General features: G+C 41.3%; 1 pseudogene; it reads left to right on the top strand.

The window, feature by feature from the left end:
• Positions 1-602: 602 nt before the first annotated feature.
• On the top strand, positions 603-1,345 carry LOC127223221 (Golgi SNAP receptor complex member 1-like; annotated as a pseudogene).
• The last annotated feature ends 2,923 nt before the right edge of the window (positions 1,346-4,268 follow it).

Genomic DNA, 4,268 nt, shown 5'->3' with positions numbered 1-4,268 from the left:
TGGTGGTGGGTGGCAAGGAAGAGACTCGGGGAAGAATGCCAGAAGAACTCGGTCTGAATGGTTCCCATTTTTTTTAAGATAATAAAAACAAATATCCGAAGAATTCATACACTGTCAGTAAATAAACATAAGGGCACATCATAATAAAACTGTTTAAAAGCAACAAAAAGAATGCATCTTAATGAGAGTCAGAAGAGTGAATCATTTTCAAAAGAACCAAGATAAGTAAGAGAGCATATTGAAGGATGGAAAGAACACAAGGGAAACATGGGAGAAAACATGAGTGAAGATGGTGGATTTGTACTTTAAAGTACTTAAAACAAGCCATATTGTCTTAACCTAGAATTGTATAACCATTGAAAATGCCTTTCAAAAATGAAGGCCAACTAACATTTTACACTCAATACCGGAAAGGCATTTTGACAGCAAATCTTTAGCATAATAAATGTTAAAGGAAGTCCTTCAGATGGAAGTCTGCATCTATTAAAGAGGAACAGAAATGGCAACTACACAGCAAATATGTGATGGTTTTTCTTGTTTAAATCACATTTAAAAAAAAAAAAAGATAATTAACTGGTCCCAACTGACACTGGGCAACAAAGATGGCACCAGGGATCAGTGATTGCTGGGGAGACCCTGGGAACAAAGCTCAAAATCTAGGAAATGAACTTGACCCGAAACTAGTTCCCATCAGCAAACTACATGCAAATTACATCACAGCAGTTCCTGTGATAGAAGACAAGACAGTTATATTTCCGACACAATACCCCTAGTAAATGGATCAAGCCAAGACCAAATGTTCAAGACAATGGCATTGAAATTAAACAGGTTTTAGCAATGCTTAAAGGGGTAAATGATAAAATGGCAGAAAGCAACAGTGCAAGTATCCCTTCATTTAATGCATCACTGATGCATCCTCTGCAGCTACATAGACATGTTGCAAGATTATACACATAAATTACACAAAGCCAAAGCAAACTCAATGGCAGTAGCAGCAAAGGAGAATCTCGTGGGATCAGTCTGAAAGATATGGAGTCATACAAAAGTAGATCTGGACAAACAATAGGAGAGCTGAGCTCCTTTTGAGATATCATGACCGCCTTCAAATTCATTATAGCCTAACAGGAGAAATAAGGGATATCACTGCTATGGCAACAAAAGACAATGTGGCTTCACAGGGAGGAATGCTCCAGTCAATTCATAGTAAAATGAACTCATGGGTTAACCATTTCCTCCCGAGAACAGCCTGATTCAGTAGCTAAACCTTGGGAAGCATCAAAACTCATTCATCCTCAGTGGCGTGGCTGGCATCTGTACCATCCTATTGCTGCTGTGTGCTTACTAACTGGTAGGACAGCTCCAGGAACTCTCCACAACTGCCACTTTCACGCCCTGATCTGGAATAAGAAAACTAGGAAGGAGAAGCAGACTGCCCAAGTGTTAGCCTACCAGCCAGATGAATTCAACTCCAAGAACTGTGCTGTGCTAGGTGCTGCGACCTAGCTGGGTTGAGCTGAAGTCAGTTTTTCTGTGCTACTTTGCAAATATACATTGTTCTTTTCTTTGGTTGGTTGGTGTTTTTTGTTTACCTCCCCCCCAAACCCTCCCCCCCCCCCCCGGGTTTCCTTGTGGAACCTTGGTTGACCTAGAACTTGTTCTATAGACCAGGCTGGCCTTGAACACATGCTGCTCTTAATTTTAAAGTGAAAACAGAAAAGCGTTTGTCTCTTTAGGAGGTTTATAAGCAAGTAAAAACAGCCCTTGGGCTTCAGTGTGTTGAAGCCTGGTGGCCAGTGGCCCCACAGCTGGACTCCTCTCTCACAGTACCAGGCTTTCCACATCAAAGACTATTCTACTTTCCGCTCACAAGACTGGGTGTGAATAAATGTAATTCTTGTCCTTTTATTTAACATTCACAACGAGAAATCAGATGTCTCTTGCTGATAGCCTGCTGTAGATCTCTGCTCTATGTCCTTCTTTAGGCAGTTGAGAGAAATTCTGTCTTTTCACTGATTCTTTAACATGGTGACAAACCAACTTCATCATGTGTGAGGTTGTCTGAATGCAGAACACTGTTAAAAAAAAAAAAAAAAGTCTGTGTCTTCCCACAGCTAAACACTGAGCCTAACTCCTGGAATCCAGTTGCAAAGGAGTAGTGAGCAAAGGGGTCAAGACCTGGCTGGAGAAACCCACAGAAACTGCTGTCCTGAAGAAGTGAGAGATCATGGAGTACAGTCTAATAGCTGGGAAACCAGCATAGGACCAACCCAGACACCTTGAACGTGGGTGTCAGGAGGACTAAGCTGTCTACAGGGCCTCTGGTAATAGATCAGTATTTATCCCTCGTATACGCATGGACTTCGAGAGCCCTTTCCACATAGAGGGATACTCTTTCAGGCTAGACACATGGGGGAGAGCCTGGGCCCTGCTCCAAATGATATTACAGACATCAAAGAGCCTCCAAGGAAGGCCTCACTCTCCCTGGGAAGCAGAAAGGGGATGGGATGGAGGTTGGTGAGGGTAACAGGGGAGGACCACAGAGGGAGCAAGAACTGGGATTGACATGTAAAACAAGCTTGTTTGAAATTTAAAGAAAAAAATTATCAAGAAGGCTGTGTCTTTTTCCTTTCACAATTGTGAGTATGCTGGCATCAATTCTTTGTTTTACTGGAAATGCATCAAGACTGGCAGGCAGGGATGGTAATTGTTTTGATATTTTTTTTAATTATTTCTTCCATTGGGTTAATATTTGCTACAAGGTAAAAATCTCTTTTCCACCCTAACAAAAGAAACAGCCTGTGTCTGTCCCTGTCCCCATCTGTCACTCACTGTGTGAAGATTAACAGTGATAACTGAGGGAGGGACTGACATTCAGTGAGATCTGCCCCCAGAGCCACATGTGGGAAGTCATTGAGGGGTAGCTCTCCAGGTCATTCCAGTTGTAAGGGCTCTGCAATGTAAATTGAAGGTGAAGAACCTGCAACTTCATGCAGCAGGGACCCTGATGTAGCAGGCACCCTGTGCTTGGTGAAAATCTATCCATTCTAAATGTTAGGTTCCTCCAGACCTCCAGGCAATCATCTCACTGCTGAAGGTTATGACTAAGTCTGCCTATGCACACCTGTCTTCCAAGACCATGCCTGGACAATGCCAGAACTGTAAACGACCCACCCAAACACCTTCACCTATAGCCAGTTCTCAATATCTGTAAAATGTCTCTAGTTAGTATGTGGTTCTTCAATAATTCCTAATGATTCTTTGCATCCCAGGGCTATTGATTATAATGTCTTCTTTTAATCTGTTGGCTGGGGATTCCCTTAAAAGGAAGTTAAATTTTCCTACTGTAAACCTTAAAGAACTGGGGGAGTGTATTCATTTGTTAAGTTCTCTCATGGGGCTGCAAAGAACTACAGTCAGCTAAAAAATGCTTGAAGTGGCAGAAGAGAACCTTCTGCACAGAAGAGCCTGCCATTGTTAATCCAATACCAAGTAGTAACATCATATCCATACAAGTAACAATACATGGGCTGAGCAGATTGGGAGGGGAAAATGATGTAATTATATTTTAATTTAGTTAAATATTTCAATATAATGTAATTATATCTTTTTGTTTTCAAAAAATAAGGTATTAGTCAGGGAGATGGTGGCACAAAACTTTAATCCCATCACCGAAGAGGCAGAGGCAGGTAGATCTCTGTGACTTTGAGGCCAGCCTGGTCTATGGAATGAGTTCCAGGATAGCTAGGACTACACAGTGAAACCCTGTCTCAACAAAAATAAATAAATAAGCAACAAAAACAGCTGTCCTTTAATAAATAAGGCAGCAATGCCTGTCATTATTTATATTCATCATTGTGTTGAAGGCTTAGTGCAAAAGAGGAAGAAAACCAAATGAAAGCTACTCAAGTGGAAAGGAAGAGTAAAGTTACTTCCTGTCCACAGACATTGCAAAAAACACTCTTTATGGAAATCTCACTAAAACTATTGGCTGAGCTTATCAAGGTGTTGGGGTTAGAAAACTAACATATAGGGGCTGGAAAGATGGCTCTGTGGTTAAGACCACATACATACTGCTCTTGCAAAAGATCCAACATGAGTTCCTCGCACTCGCATTGAGTTGCTGACAACCAATGCCTCTGGCCTCCATGTGCACCCACAGGCACATGTGTGTGTGCTCTCACACACAAGTAAACATAAATCTTTTTTCAAAGAAAAGAAAATTAATGTGTGAGAATCAATTATATTTCATTATATTTCTATTTGCAACC

The sequence above is a fragment of the Phodopus roborovskii genome, unplaced genomic scaffold, assembly GCF_943737965.1.
Source record: "Phodopus roborovskii unplaced genomic scaffold, PHOROB, whole genome shotgun sequence".
In the NCBI taxonomy this organism is placed as follows: domain Eukaryota; kingdom Metazoa; phylum Chordata; class Mammalia; order Rodentia; family Cricetidae; genus Phodopus; species Phodopus roborovskii.
Note: the sequence above shows the minus strand (reverse complement) of the source record. Positions and strands in the feature narration are given on the sequence as shown.